The sequence below is a fragment of the Carcharodon carcharias genome, chromosome 3 (genome assembly GCF_017639515.1).
Source record: "Carcharodon carcharias isolate sCarCar2 chromosome 3, sCarCar2.pri, whole genome shotgun sequence".
Taxonomy (NCBI): Eukaryota; Metazoa; Chordata; class Chondrichthyes; order Lamniformes; family Lamnidae; genus Carcharodon; species Carcharodon carcharias.
Genome location: NC_054469.1, coordinates 150,072,705 through 150,089,822, shown reverse-complemented (window position 1 = coordinate 150,089,822; position 17,118 = coordinate 150,072,705). Strand labels below are relative to the sequence as shown.

Here is a 17,118-nt window from a genome sequence, read left to right as displayed (position 1 = left end):
CTGCTCGGTCCCATTACCTGCCTCACTGATAGTCACATCATCTTGACCCTCACTGTTGATCAAACAGGTGACCCTCTTCTAAGAGGTGTGATTGTCTTCTGGAATAAAATATCCAGGTATTTCTCCCCCTCCCTTCTGTTGCATAGTGTTTGCATTTTGGCCTCCAGATCAATAACCTTGATTTGGTATTCCTCAAGCTGTTTACACTTCCTGTAAGACATGTTTGTCATGGATCACCTTGGAGTCCAAAAGCTTTTACATCTCACAGCTGCAGCATAACACCTGTCCCATCATTCTAACTTCTGTTGTTTAGTTCATTTACTTTAATTACTTTCTTCCTATGTATGTTATAATTTACTGTGTTTATTGAATGTTAGGACCACTGACAACTAAAGGTTATATGCTTCTTAACTACAATGTAAGTGTTTTAGATGTTTGTTTAAATTACTTTATTTTTATTGCTTTTTTAATCTTTATTGTTTTATTTTAATTTTAATGTTTTCAAGTTTTGGGTTATTATTTTAAAGTTTTCAATTTTTTAAATTATAGATCTAACTGAATTAGCCTGTTCTCAGCTGGTTTCTCACACACTGTCCCTTAGACTGAGCACATACTGGCCAATCAACTTCTAGTTTCCTGTGATGTCACAGTTGATTTGTTTTCTCCTTTCTCCCTGACTGCAGCCCCACAGCAGCTGAAACTGAAACAGTACGTTCCTCAGCTCCCGACTTTCTCCAACAGGTCAGCTCCACTCCGCTCCGCCTCTCAGCATGGTAGGCTGTTCTGCAATCCCCGGTCTGTATTTATAGGTGCTCCTCAGCTCCTGGCAGACTCCTGCAGGTCCACTTCGACTCCCAGCAAGGTAGGCCGATCTGCAATTCTCGGTCTAAATGTATAGGTGCTCCTCAGCTCCCGGCTGTCTTCAGCAGGTCTGCTCCACTCCGACACGCAGCACTATCCTTGCTATCGCAATTGTTGAACCCTCAACCTCCCCCTCCCCCTCCCCCTCCCCCCCAATGCCTCACTCTGCCCTCGGTTATTCTCACCATTCCTTCATCAGGTTGCACTCCAGGAGGCAGATATGGGCCTATCTGACACCTCCTATGCACATTCACCTGCACAGTGCACATTCACCTGCACAGCCCCCATTCACCTGCACAGCCCCCTTCCCCCCCTCTGCCACCCTTTCCCCCCTCTGCCACCCTTTCCCCCCTCTGCCACCCTTTCCCCCCTCTGCCACCCTTTCCCCCCTCTGCTCCTCTGCCACCCTTCATCCCTGGAAGTCCTTCCCCGCCAGAACCCCTTTCCTCCTTCATACCTTTTATGTCTTGGGTATATGAGTTCGTTGGCCAACCGAACTCTAACTGCACACTTTCCTATCTTCTCTTCAGTTGCTGCTTGCAATCAATAACTGGGAGACACTGATGTAAGAATAAACATTGATGGTTTATTGAGACATCGAGCAGAGCACCAGATCATACATGCTTACTCAGAAGCCTCCAGAATTGGACTTACAGTTCCCAGTTGCCCACGCTGTACAGTGATTCATCAGTGCTGTCACATGATCAGTACTTGCACTCCCTTAAAGGGACAGGGTTCCTCATTTTACCATATCCCTCCCCCTTCACTTAAAAGTACAGCAAACAAGCTTAAAACACATTAACTATTTACACAATAACTATTTAAAGGTCAAGTCTCTCAGGAGGCTTTCTTTGACAGGTTGAGCGTCATAGCCCAACAACCTTGGCTGGTGTTTCTTTTCAGGCAGTTGCCCACCTTGGAATAGAATTCAAACAAATCTACTGAAGCAGTCCATGCCCAAATGCATGGACATATCCAGTATTGGGCTGACAAGCGGCAAGTAACATTCGTGCCACACAAGTGCGAGGCAATCACCATCTCCAATGAGAGAGAATCCAAACATCACCCCTTGACATTCAAGACTGGGCATCCATGAGGCGCTGTGGACCATCAACAGCAGCAGAATTGTACTCGAACACAATCTGTAACCTCATGGCCTGGCATTTCACCCACTCTACCATTACCATCAAACCAGGGATCAACTCTGGTTCAATGAATAGCGCCTGAGGGCATGCCAGAAGCAAAACCAGGCATACCTCAAAATGAGGTGTCAACCTGGTGAAGTTGTAACACAGGACTACTTAGGTGCCAAACAGGTAAGCAGCAAGTAATAGACAGGGCTAAGTGACCCCACAACCAACGGATCCAATCTAAGCTCTGCAATCCTGCTGCATCCAGTCGTGAATGGTGGTGGACAATTAAACAACTCATTGGAGGAGCAGGCTCCACAAATATCTCCATACTCAATGATGGAGGAGCCCAGCATATCAGTGCAAAAGATAAGGCTGAAGCATTTGCAACAATCTTCAGCCAGAAGTGCCGAATGGATGATCCATCTCGGCCTCCTCCAGAGGTTCCCAGCATCACAAATGCCAGTCTTCAGCCAATTCAGTTCACTCCACGCTTATCAAGAAATAGCTAGAGGCACTGGATACTGCAAAGGCTATGGGCCCTGACAACATTCCGGCAATAGTAGTGAAGGCTTCTGCTCCAGACTAGCCATGCCCCTAGCCAAGCTGTTCCAGTACAGCATTTACCTGGCTATGTGGAAAATTGCCCAGTTATGTCCTGTACACAAAAAGCAGGACAAATCGGACCCAGCCAATTACCACCCCATCAACCTATTCCCGATCATCAGTAGAGTAATGGAATGGGTCATCAAGCGGCACTCGCTCAGCAAAAACCTACTTGCTGGTGCCCATTTTGGGTTCTGCCAGGGCCACTCAGCTCCTGACCTCGTTACTGCGTCGGTTCAAACATGCACAAAAGAGCTGAACTCCCAAGATGAGGTGAGAGTGACTGCCCTTGACATCAAGGCTGCTTTTGACAGACTGGTTGGAGTCATACCTAGCACAAGGAAAATGGTTATGGTTCTTGGTCAGTCAACTCCAGGACATCACTGCAGGAGTTCCTCGGGGCAGTGTCCTTGGCCCAACAACGTTCAGCTGCTTCATCAATGACCTTCCTTCCATCATAAGGTCAGAAGTGGGGATGTTTGCTAATGATTGCACAATATTTAGCACCATTTGTGACTCCTCAGATACTGAAGCAGTCCATGCCCAAATGCATGGACATATCCAGGCTTGGGCTGACAAGCGGCAAGTAACATTCATGCCACACAAGTGCCAGGCAATCACCATATCCAATGAGAGAGAATCCAACCATCACCCCTTGACATTCAATGCATTACCATCACTGAATCCCCCACTATCAACATCCTGGGGGTTACCATTGACCAGAAATGGAACAGAACTAGCCATATAAATACGGTGGCTACAAGAGCAGGTCAAAGGCTAGGAATCATGTGGCGAGTAACTTGCTTCCTGACTCCCCAAAGCCTGTCCACTATCTACAAGGCACAAGTCAGGAGTGTGATGGAATACTCCCCACTTGCCTGGGTGAGTGCAGCTCCCACAACACTCAAGAAGCTTGATGTTGTCCAGGACAAAGCAGACTACTTGATTGGCACCACACCCATGAGTATTCATTTCCTCCACCACCGACACACAGTAGCAGCAGTGTGTACCATCTACAAGATGCATTGCAGGAATTCACCAAGGCTCCTAAGACAGCACCTTCCAAACCCTCAACCACCACTATCTGGAAGGGCAAGGGCAGCAGATAGATGGGAACACCACCACCTGCAAGTTCCTCTCAAAGTCACTCATCATCTTGACTTGGAAATATATGGCCTTTCCTTCATTGAGTCAAAATCCTGGAACTCCCTTTCTAACAGCATGGACTGCAGGGGTTCAAGAAGGCAGCTCACCACCACCTTTTCAAGGGCAACTAGGGATGGGCAATAAATGCTGGCCCAGCCAGCGAAGCCCACATCCCACGAGTGAATTTTTAAAAAAGTCCCTCAGTGGATGATTTCACCACCTTCCGGGTGCAGTCACATTCACTCCTGCTGCCCCTCTCTCCAAGCTGAAACAGATAAAGGGCAACAAGCACCAAGCAATACAGCGATGAGCTACATTATGTGAGAGGAGAAAGAGGAAAAGAAAAAAAAATTCTTGTAGTTTCTCTTTCCAAGGATTTTCAATAATTTCTCTTTTTCTTCCTGTGTGCCCTTTTGTTGGTAGCACTGACCCATATTTCTGCCTTCTCTTTAATTTCACTGTTGGCTGGACTAGACTCAGGCGTGAGCTGAACGTGAGTGAGTTCAGTAGTTGGTTTTTCCGACTGCTCTACTGAGAATTCAGGGCCTTCTAGCTTTAAAACTTCAGGGCTTTTATGCAGCTTCTGCTTCAGCTATTCCAATTCTTTCCTATTCTCATTAATAGTTTCCTGGAGAATCGCATATCGTTGCTCCTTTCCAGCTAACTTGTTCCTTAATTCGGCCAGAGACAGGTTTAACCCTTCCTTTTCTTTTTCATATCTTTCTTGTGGGACAAATTGGGGGCTGATTGAATTTTGTGGTGCACGGAAGTCCTTTAATAGATTTCCCATTTCCTTTTGAAGGATGCTGACTTCAGCTTGAACTCTGTCCCAGTGTAACACTTCTACGGGCTTCTTCCATTGGGTCTTTGTATCCTTATTTTTTCTTGCAGCAACACTTCTGGTTTCAAATTGGGAACTTAGTGGGCCTTCAAGATTTACCTCTCCCAGCCAGTTCCTTCCGAGAAGACTTGGTTCCCTGCCTGACATTACAAATAGGGGTAATTTTGCACACTGTTCTTCAGACTGCACCTTGAACTGACATACCCCTTTCACATTTATTTCTTTGCCCATGTATGTCCTCAGCTTTGTGTCTGAAACTTTAACTAAAAAGGATGGGTTCCTTTACTCAGTTATCTAAACGTATGCTCTCCAATGGCGGACATTGATGCTCCTGTATCAACTTACATCTTAATGGGTTGTTCGTTAACTGTAATGATGACTTTGATTGGCTCGGTTCTATCCACTTTGAGGTTATATAATGAATGGATGTCTGGTTCTATTTCTTCTGGCTCATCCACGAGGCATATTTCACGATTTTTCCTTCTGCCTTTATAGTGTTGTTTTAGCCTTTCTCTGCAGTGACACTTTATGTGGCCAAAGCGGTGGCCGGAAAAGCAATCGACTGGTTTGAGTTGTCATTTGCTCACTGGAGGCCTGTATGTATTTGTCTCATTCATTTTGTGGGTTTGCATTGCAGTACCATTGTTTTTCAATGGTCTGGAGGTAGAACACTTTTCCTGCCTTTCCGTGGAAGCCGAAGTTTTCACTCTTTTTGTTGCCGGATTGTCCCACTCGACCAGATGGACAGTGCTATTTTAAGTATCTTTCATAACTTTGGAATTTCTAGCAGCACTCGCCATCGTGGTAGCTGATTTTAATGCCTTATTTAAGTCTAGACTAGGTTCGGCTAGCAAACGCCTTTGGATAGTAACATCTCCAATCCCGCATATCAGCTGGTCTCTCAACATATCACTAATGGATGTTCCAAATTCGCAATGCTCAGTTAATGCCTTTAAAACGACCACATAGTCAGCCATTGTCTCCTCCAGAAGCCTGTTCCTTGAATTGAGCTTGAAGCACTGAATAGTAACCGAAGGCTTTGGTCTCAGGTGGCTCTACACAATTTTTATTAACTTGTCAAAAGTATTCAAGTCTGGGGGTGCCAGGTGATGTAAGGCTGTGTATCAGCCCGTATGTTTTGCTCCCGCATGAGGACAAAAGAATCGCCCTCTTCTTCTCCTCTCCCACAATGTTGTTAGCAGTAAAAAAGAATGCAAGGCATTCAACATACTGAAACCAGTCATCTGAAATGGGGTTGAGTGGAGTGACACACCTGGACTTCAGCATCGTGAATAATTGCAAGGGGACTACTGCATTTCCTATAGACTTTCCAGGTAATGACAAATTTAGATGTTTGGCTTACCGTGGAGTCGCAGTCCCCCTGGGGTCCCTTATCATTTTCTCTCCATAGCCATTTTTCACATATTTACCCTTTTAAATGTATTGCCGCTTCAAGAGCAGTGACCTTTTTATTTAACTCTGTCTCTGCAGCTGTCGGCTTTTCTGTGCTGAGTTTCGTGCTCTTTGCGAGTTTTTGGCGGGATCCCCGATGGTGATTCTGCAGGGATTTTAAAAAAAATTTCAAACTGCAGCACTGCTTTCTGCTCTGATTGCCGGCTGTCACCTATTTTATAAAGTAAGTGTAGATGCTCTTTCCATTGTTTGGCTCACCCTTCTTGTGGACTGTCACTCAGGGGTCTTGCAATGTTTTTATCCTCATCGCCACTTTTATGTCTTGGGTAAATGAGTTTGTTGGCCAACCGAACTCTAACTGCGTGCCTTCCTATGTTCTCTTCAATTGATGCTTGCAGTCAATGGGGAGAAACTGATGTAAGAATAAACAGTGATGGTTTATTGAGACACAGGGCAGAGCACCAGATCATATGTGCTCACTCAGAAACCTCCAGAACTAGACTTACAGTTCCCAGTTCTCTGCGCTGTACAGTGATTCGTCAGTGCTGTTACATGATCAGTACTTGCATTCTCTTAAAGAGACAGGATACCTCACTTTACCACAATACCCCTTCCCCCATTTGCACCCCTTCCCCCATTTGCACCCCTTTGCCCCAGAACTCCTTCCAGTCCCAGTCCCCCTAAACACCTTGATTTCCCCCTGCTTAGTCCCTCCCCCTTCCTGACTCCTTTGTCCATCCTTACCTCTTCCGCCAGCCTTAATCCTTCCCCCCCCGACTCCTTCAACCTTACCTCTTCCTCCAGCCTCACTTCTTCCTCCAGCCTTACTCCTACCCCCTTCCTAACTCCTTCTTTCACTCTTACTTCTTTCTCAACCCTTATTCTCTCCCCACTCCACATCCTTTCCTCCCCATGGACACCCTCTCCTCACTGCACTCCTTCCCTTGCATCTTCCACCACCACCCCCTTATGCCTACCTCCCCAATTGCGGTCTTCCTCCCCGTTACACCTCCTCCCTCTGTTTTCCCTCCCCCCCTCCCAACCTCCCCCTGATACCTTCATTCCCCCCTCCCAACCTCAGACCATCCTGACACCTTTGTTCCCCTCCTCCCAAACTCACTGCCCTGACACCTCTTCTGCTCCTAGCTGATCCTAGCTCTTCCTCTCCCACCCCCTCAACTATCACCCATTGTGAGCATCAATGGTGACTATCCAACTTTCATGTGCTGCTTCACAGCAGAGCCATGAGAATCAACCCGGCATGCCATGAACATTCCTCCAGTGTGTCTTTGGTGTCAAGCTCCAGCATCTTCTGCTCCTCAGAAGTCCATGATGTGGACAAGGCCTTGACAAGTAAGTCCCAGCTTGTGCACGTCACAGTTGTCAAGATGTATTCTATACCAGTGTGCTTTTGCGCCGATGTGGGCGGACAATCCAGTGGAGGGGGACAATCCTGGCGGGCAGGCCTAATAATGATATGCTGATGTATTACAATAAGGTTCCTGATGTCCAATGGAAGAGAATGTGGCCCACCATTGGCGAGCTGAGCAGATGATCGCCAACTGGTTTCACGCCGTCAGGAAACTGATCGCGCCATAATGTTCAGTCATGTCACGAAACACACCCGACGCCAGTGGGCACAGAAAATCTTGGCCTTTGTCTGCTCTGGGAGATCCTGGTCATGGCAGAATCTTGAATGATAGCTAGACCGATACTCCTGTCCTGCAGTGAGTAAATGGCTGCCCAGATGCCCTTTAAATATGGCGCCTGGACTTTTACCCCGTGAGGTAATGGTGGGGTCAGTGATTTCCTGCTCATCCCTACCGCGAGATTTGCTGAGCTTCTCGCAGATACATATGTAATGAGCTGATCAGCGCAAGATCATGTGTGTTCATCATCTCCCCCTCCCAGTGGAAATCACTCCCACTTCCATGCCTACCACCGAGCTTAGCCTCCAGAATGGAAGATTCCAGCCAAAGTCACCAGGGGTCCCTAACATCCTGCCAGCTTGTTGAATGACAATTTAACTTCAGGGGTGGCAATGTTTTCTATTAGCTCCAGATCTGTCATTTTTTTGTCCAGTGGGAATATTTGACTTCAGATCATCTAAGCTCTAACAGCACCAAAGTAATTCATTATTTCATGCATTTGGAAGAGAGACTGATTTCTCACTTTTGAGCAGACCTCCCATTCTTTCACATGTTTAGCTGAATCTTAATTAGAGAAATTAGTGTTGAAATATCTAGCAAACAATGGAATTAAAATGAGCTACTTAGCCATAAGCAAAGTACTTACTTTAGGGACAGTAAGCACAAAATCATGTGAATCTGTTATATGCCAATTACTACGTACTATTGGAATCCACTTCTACCGAGCAGGTTCTGGTGGGGTTGTAGATGACTCAGCGATCTACATTACACACACCAAATATTCTCCAAGTAGGAACACAGGAATAGGAGTAGACCATTCAGTCCCATGAACCTGATCCCGCATTCAATTTGATCTTGTACCTTAACTCTATCCACCCACTTGACTCCAAGTCCTTTAATACACTTGGGTAACAAAAATCTATTGATCTCAGATTTAAAATTATTAATTGAGATAGCACCTACTGCCTTTTGTGGGATAGTGTTCTACACTTCTGCCACACTTTGCATGAAGAAGAGTTTCCTAACTCATCTCGTGAATAACCAGGCTTTGATTTTAAGCCTATGTTTGCTTATCCTAATCTTCCCCACCAGCGGAAAAAGTTTCTCACTATCTACCCCTATCAATTTCTTTCAAAATCCTAAAAGCCTCAGTCAAATCACCCCTTCCCTTTTATATTCCAGATAATACAATACTAGTTTATGTACCTCGTATTCTAACCCTTGGAACCCGGACAACATTCAGGTGAATCTCTCATTCCAATGCCAATGTATCTTTTCCAATGTATGGTATCCAAAACTGTACACCAAATTTTCAGATGTGGTCTGACCAGGGCACTGTATAGCTTTAGAAAAACATCCTCTGCTTTGCATCCAGTTTGGTAGTTATAAAGACTAACATTAACATTCCATTTTTTTATTATTTTTTTTGTACCTACTACAATTTAGTCATATGTGTACATGAACACCTAAATTTCTTTGGACCTCCACTCTTTCTAGCCTTGTAACATTTAAGTAATACTTAAATCTATTCTTTTTTGATCCAAAATAGATGAAATCACACTTACCTGCATTGAAATCCATCTGCCACAGTTTAGCCCAATTACTTTTTCAATGTTTCTTTATAATTTTATGCTCCAAATCTACACTAATTACCATACTACCAATCTGTGTCATTGGCAAATTGGATATTGGGTTTTCTGTTGTGTTATCTAAGTCATTAATAATAGTGAATAGTTGTCTCAGCACAGCTCTTCGTGGAGCACCATTAGTCACTTTCTTCCAATTCAAGTACATACCCATTATCTGACTCACTATGATAAAAGCAAAAAACTGCGGATGCTGGAAATCCAAAATAAAAATACCTGGAAAACCTCAGCAGGTCTGGCAGCATCTGCAGAGAGGAAGACAGTTAATGTTTCGAGTCCGTATGACTCTTCAGAACTAATTAAAAATAGAAAAGAGGTGAAATATAAGCTGGTTTAAGGAAGGGGGTAGAGCTGGATAGAGGGACAGTGATAGCTGGAGATAGCCAAAAGATGTATTAGACAAAAGGACAAAGAGGTGTTGAAGGTGGTGATATTATCTAAGGAATGTGCTAATTAAGGGTAGAAAGCAGGATAATTGCTTGCCATTTCAACACTCCACCCTGCTCTCATGCCCACATGTCCCCGTCCTTGGTCTGCTGCATTGTTCCAGTGAAGCTCAACACAAACTGGAGGAACAGCACCTTATCTTCCAACTAGGTACTTTACAGCCTTCTGGACTGAATATTGAGTTGAACAATTTTAGATCATGTACTGTCTCCTCCATCCCCACCCCCTTTCTGATCTCCCCCCCTTTTTTTCCCAATAACTTATATAGATTTTTCTTTTCCCACCTATTACCATTATTTTAAAATGTATTTCCATCCATTGTTTTATCTCTACCTTTTAGCCTATTTTGATTCCTTCACCCCACCCCACCTCCACTAGGGCTATCTGTACCTTGCTTGTCCTGCTTTCTGGATGGGAGGGTTTCTGATGCCTTAGGAAAGCTGGCATTTACAGGGAGGCGAGGACTGTTGGATTCAGGATGTAAGCACTTTTCCACTTACCTGCTGGATCCATGTACCTGCCTCACCAACCTCCTGCGATAGGACTTCACCCACCCCAGGATCAGAACCGCACCCACCACCCCAACCCCCGGTCATCCTCAACTATCACAAGTCGGGCTCAGGTTTACTAGATCCAGTGATTTCTTCTCCAGGGTTCCCCACTCAACCCCGCTTGCTTTGACACATTAAACGGGTAACACAACAGGTATAGCGAACTACAAATGCAGTCGGGAGTGATAGCTGACAAATGTAACCATATTAGTTGCTGCAGCACAAAAGAGATTTGGAGAGAACAGAATTGAATTTCCCTAAAGATGTATTCCTGCTGTGTATTCTTTTTCAGATATGAAATGCAGCCATTTCAGCCCCAGCTGGTAGTTTATTTTAGATATTTGCAAATCATTGAATTCTTGGGATTATATATTAGGAAGAAAATTAGTGTTGTAAAACCTGTCAAGCAGGCAGATTTCAGATGGGTAACCTGTGAGTGAAACTGTGTGGGGAAACCCTGTCTTACTGGTTTCCCGCATGCTATTGAGCCCCCAGTCTGATGGGGCAAAATGTTAAAATCCACCCCCCACCCACTGTCTTCAAATGAAATGTTAAACCCAGGTTCCATCTGTCTATTGATGCGGACAGAAAAATTTCCATGGGCAGAATCTTCCAGTCGGCATGGGGGTGCGGGCCCGAAACACCGGGACGTAAAATGATGCGTGATGATGTCGGGCCCACCCCCCGACATTATTGCGTGCCATCATGATATTTCATTCGTCATGCACGCGCTGGAGTCGGCAGCATGCCTGCTGAAATGTTAAGGGCCTATTAAGGCCATTAAGAAAGAAACTATTGTCATTAGTAATGCCTTAAGGTTGGCGGGCTGGCGAAAAGCCCAAGCGGCCTTCGCATTTTTCAGGAAACCTCATCCATGAGCGGGATGAAGTTTCCTGAAGCTTTTATAAAATAAATACATTTTCTCACCTTTAGAAACATGTCCCAACTCATGTGACACAGTCACATGAGGGGGCATGTTTGAATAAATTTTTACATAATTTATTTAATTGTTTCAATATAAATTCAATCTTCCTGAGGCAGCTCCGTGCCTCTGTGGGAGTGCTGCACGAGTCTCCCTCCTACCCCTGCCTGCACAGGTAGTGCTGAGTGCTACCAGCTGTGTTTATGCTGGGTGGGCCTTAATTGGCCCGCCCGTGTAAAATGGTGGCGCGGAGCTAATCATGGGCAGTGATCGGCTCCACGCCTGCTCCTGCCCAGCCCGCCCACCATAGGAAAACTCCTGGCCTATGGTACCAAAAAAAGTTTGTTGTTTGTGGAACTTTGCTGTGTACATTTTAACTGCTGTGTTTGTCTACATAATAACTATGTCTGCTTTTCAAAAGTAATTTAATGGCTGTGAAACATTTCAAATTATCCTAAAGATTTAATAAGCTACTATATAAATGCGAGTCTTTCTTAAATTAATAAAACCAGGGTCTGCAATTGTTGTGGTTTCTCTTTATAAGATGCTTGCCAGTGAGCCTCACCAACACCTACGTTATAATTGTAAACTTAAGCACATCAATGACTCAATTGGCACATAATTGTTTATATTGTGAGGCAGATTCCATTGCACTGGAGCAGCAAATAAGTAATTGGGCATGCTGAATCCTCTGGATGGACAGTTGTTTGAAAGCCACGATTAATTTCTAGCTGCTGAAGCTTCTCTGATGGATAAGGAAAATCCACACAACTCAAGTGATCAGAAAACTGCATTCACACGGCACACCTCATTTATCTTAAAACAGTGCCATAGACATGGGGATGCCATTGGGAGCAGCACTGTTACAGGATTATAAAATGACCTTTGCAATATGTGTAGCTCTGCATAATTCTTTTGTTATGGCTCCAAGTTCAACAGAAAATAAGTAGATTATTTCTAATTCTGAAAGTTGCAAGCTAGAAATTTTCTAACGCCAGATGAATGTCATAAATACAAATCCAGTAGTGGAGTGTGATTTTACCTCTACTGGTGATGTGGAACATAAGTCACTCATGACTTTCCCACTCATGATTTATCCAGTCACTCCATCTTGTAGAAATGACTACATAGCTTCAATTTATCACTTTAATAACTTCATGTGGCATTGAAGAGTATTGATAGTTCTTTGAGTATGACATCTGATTATAAATCTGATATGTGCACTTTTGTTAGATAACAAAGATAATACCAAAATGGCATAAAATGAGCTGTTACCTGGAAAGGATTAAATAGATAACCTTTGTGTTATATATGATATATAGTTTTCCTCCATTTGACTGCATAGGCCATTTTAAATGCACCAATATTTTTTGGTGGGAGAAGCAGCATCTTTAGGTTGTTTCATGTTGAGGACAAGTAGACTTTGGTTTGAAATATTAAATGGGATAACACAACAGGTATAACAAACTACAAATGCAACCGGGAGTGATAGCTGACAAATGTAACTTTGGTAGTTGCTGCAGCACAGAAGAGATTTGAGAGAACAGATTGAACTTCCCTAAAGATATATTCCAAGTGTACATTCTTTTTCAGCTGTGAAATGCAGCCATTTCAGTCCCAGCTGGTGGTTTATTTTAGATATTTGCAAATTATATATTTGAAAGAAAATTAGTGTTGTAAAGAATTTGATCCCAGGAAAAGGTAGCAGATTACAGATGATATCTTAGCTTAATAAGTGGCACTCTCATCTTTGATTCACAAGTACTTGGGCTAAAGCCTCATCTCAAGACTTGAAGCCAGGCTGACACTGCGATGTAGCCTGACAGAGTGCTGCAGTGTCAGAGGTGCTGTCCTTCAGATCAAATGTTAAAAAGCAAGGTTCGTCTGTCTGTGTCAGCGACTCAAGGTCCCATGATGCTTATTCAAGATGAGAAGAGGAGTTGTCTGTGTCCTGATCACCATTTTTCTTTTCGTGAAAAACATATTAACTGGTCAACTATCTTATTGCTGTTAATGAGATTTTGTTATGCACAAAATGACTACCAATTCACCACCTAATAACAGTAACTGCACATTGTGCTTCACTCCATGCAAAGTTTTTGACATTTCTGGGGCATGTAATAAAGTGTTATGTCTGCACATGTTTTTATTCTTCTATTGCATCACTTTTACTGCAACACAAAGGTATACAAGTTCCTATGCTTGTGTCAATAGAAAATGACGAAAGCAAAGCAAGTGTGGGATTTTGAGATTTACTGTAACTTAAGGGTTGTTGGAATTCTGGTATCGTGTCAAGTTCTGAATTGATTCAATGTGATAACCCTGATTGGCAACAGTGGTTATATTTTATTCAGTATAAGTAAGACTTGGCATATGTTAATGTCTAGCATCCAAGCACAACAGCATTACCATTACACTTTGGGTAGAAGCGTGACCTCCGTGTGACAACATTAAACGGCCATGTCCCTGGCGCCATCACATCAGTGAATGTGACACATACACATGTGATCCCTCCACCAACCTGTTCTTCTGCGATGGTCCCAAATGTCCTCTGGCCAAATACTTGTACACTCTCTGCTCAGGGAATCCCTTCTTATACTTTCTTTACACAGCAAAACATATTTAAACACGTTTAACCCAATTAATAGCTCAATATTGTTTGAACAGCCCAATTACAAAAGATGTCATGTATCCATCTGCACACCGCAGGTCAAGTTAGAGTCTTAGCATCGCCAACTTCCCATCTACTCATATCAACTTATAAACGTTCCCTTGCCAAGCTTGACTAAAGCAGGTAAAACATGGTGGCCTTGAGACTCAGTTATTTTGTTTCTGCTCTAACTGCATCTATGCCTGGGTTTCTGCTAGATTCTTTATCTTTTATTTCTCACATAGCAGTATATCTGTTTTCATACTCTGCTGGATTTCCGTTGAAGTTTACTGTTATATGTTCTTGTATTATGTGCAAATATCTATCAATAGAGAGGAACTACTTAGCTAGGAACTAATGTGTTATGTTTAAGTGTTCCGGGGGCCACACTTCACAGCTGCACTAGAGACCAAAGTGATGTGTACATAACCCATTCAATCTGGCTTTTCTTTGAACCAGGCATCATGGCAAAATTAAACATAAAGAGTTTCTGATCTTCACAAACCTAAAGTGTGATTATTAACACCTGGGAACCAAAAGACAATAAAAGCACATAGCATAGTAGAGTAGACCTAAGCATTTCAAATTTGTTTGGTGCTGATTTGGAAAATCGACCCACATTAGTGCCAGAAGATAAACTTAGTGAATTGTGCGAAGGCAAGAAATGAAATGTCAATTGGCACAGCAATGAAGCACAGCTGCAGCCCACAATGAATTGGGAAGCTGATGATGTCATAGAGGCATTTACAAAGTTTAAAGAAAACTCAGCTTGACATTCAGTGGTTTCCTAAAAGGCACTAGCAATGAAGATATAGGACTAGCAGGAGATATAGGATTGAATTTAACAGCTGGGAGCTTACTGATGAGGACAACAAAGACCCAGACAAATTTTAAAAAAATTTCAGCACCCGATCCAGCTAAAATTGAACCATCGGATCTACTGGTTTGAATTTCAAGGCATCAATTAGGAGTTAGGTGAGCCGATTGATAACTTTGTAACAAGATTTTAAAATGCAGCTAGAAAATGTAAGTTTAAGTACACAGGTGAAAAGCTGATTGATCATCTAATTTGGGGTTCTGCACATCCTGAAGTACAGAAAGCGTTAATCGGGAATGACAAGTTCACAATATCACAGGCTTTAGACGCTGCCAGAGCACATGAAGCCATGAGCAGACAGATGAAGACACTGACTACCCACTGCCTTCAGTTGAGTCAAGAGAAAGGCACTAGGGTTGATGCAGCGCAACAGCAATGAAAGAAGGTACAACAAACAGAGAAAAGGTCGTGCAGGAGCTATGGATGACCACCTAACTTCTCAGACAGATGGGAATGTCCCCATATGGATCAATCTGCAGAGCTTGTGGAAAGACCAATCATTGGGAAAAGATGTGCAGAACCAAAGGAGAAGGTGGAGGAGAGGGGGAGGAGGAGGAGTGGGGGAGGAGGAGGGGAGGAGGGGAGGGGGAGGAGGAGGAGAGGGGGAGGAGGAGGAGGGGGGAGGAGGAGGAGAGGGAGGAGGAGGAGGAGAGGGGAGAAGGAGAGATGAGGCACCAGAGCCCGAGCAATAGGACATATGGACATGAAAAGAATCCAAAACATCCTGGAAGATGACGCTGCGTCTGAAGTTACGATAGAGACAGGAAATGGCTGGATGAAATGGCTACATGCAACAGTTTCCAGAGGAAAGAAATTCACAGCACCACTCAGATCAGGAAGAGGACGAGAGCCCACAACGATAGATCTGAAAGGTGAAGATTGATAACAGAGCGCACAATAACATCAACCCACTCAGACTATACCAGAAGATCTTTCCTGAAAATTTGGAAGAAAATGGTTATCCATAGAAAGGTGTTCTGAAACTGAGCAACATAATGCTAATGGCTCACGGGGGAATTGAGATTCGACAGCAAAGAACAACCCAGATCAGAGGGACACACAAAAGAAAAGTTATTAACAGTACATTTGCATCACTGAAACAGATGGACCTGCTACCCTGGAGTTGAGCAGTTGTGAAGAGCTGCAAATTGTCTCAGAAAACCCTGAGGTGAAGGAGGTGACACTGAGGATTGAAGAGAGTACACCCATTGAAAAGCACCGTCCGATCAGATGAAAGACGATCTGGTGAAAATGTACTCGGAGTATTTCAATGATACGGTTGGATGCTTTGAAAACTTTTGAGTATCGTATCACTATTGTTCCAGCGTTTAAACCAGTGATTTATCCCCCACGTAAAACACCAATAGATCTAAAAGGAAAGCTTGAACGAGAGCTTCAAGAAAAAGAAGAAAAGAAGGTGATCACCAGAGCCACAGAGCCTACAGATTGGGTAAATTCCACCGCAGTGAGAGAAATGCCAAATGACGGCTAAGTATTTGCCTGGATCCCAAAGATCTTAATCGAGGCATTAAGAGGGATCATTAACCCATTCCAACACTGGAAGAAATCACACCAGCACTGGCTGAGGCAAAAGTTTTTAGAAAGCTCGATGTCAGAAATGGCTACTGGAATGTGAAACTGGACGTGGTATTTTTGACAACATTCAACACGCCCCTTGGACAATGCAAATTCTTGTGTCTACCTTTTGACCTTTAAGTAAACCAGGATGTATTCCAGCAGAAAGTAGGTGAGACATAGAGGAGATGCAACAGTCAGTTTAATGGATGATGTCCAGATATACGGTCAAGTTGAGAAAGATCATGTCTACCATCCACATAAAGTCATGGAGAGAACCAAGAAGGCTGGGATCAAATTAAACACAGACAAATGAGTTGTGAAAGTGACAGAAAGCCAGTTCTTCGGAATGGTGTACACACCTGATGGTATCAAGCGAGCCCTGGAAGAATTATGGCTATCTTTGGATGGAAGTCCAAAGAGATAAGAGACAGTACCAGTTGTCAGAGTCACATGACAGGAGTTTCAACAAACTTTAAAAGGTAATATGTCAGGAGACAAGTCTGTCAAATTATGACAGGAAGAAATCTGTCACTCTCCAAGTAGATACTTCTACTAAAGGATTGGGAGCAGCCTTGGTACAAAAGGGAAAGCCAATGGCATTCGCATCCAAAGCTCTAACCTCAGCTGAGATCAGGTATGCCAATACAGAAAAAGAGCTTTTGGCAGTCGAGTATGCAAGTGTGAAGTTTCATATATATACAAAAACACACAGCAGAAAAAGGAAATTATAGCTACTGAAGTACCACCCAAACCATGGAATACTGTGGGATCCAATTTATTCACACACAATCAAGAATGTTA

The 17,118-nt window shown here is 43.6% G+C and overlaps 1 long non-coding RNA gene across 1 annotated transcript in view; it reads left to right on the top strand.

Annotated features, from left to right (window-relative positions):
• The first annotated feature begins 671 nt into the window (after nt 1–671).
• The window catches only part of LOC121275670, a 74,120-nt gene continuing 57,673 nt past the window's right edge, over nt 672–17,118 (top strand). The window contains exons 1-2 of the long non-coding RNA XR_005942537.1: nt 672–862; nt 7,235–7,350. This is a non-coding gene — a long non-coding RNA (uncharacterized LOC121275670). The remainder of the gene's footprint in view (nt 863–7,234; nt 7,351–17,118) is intronic.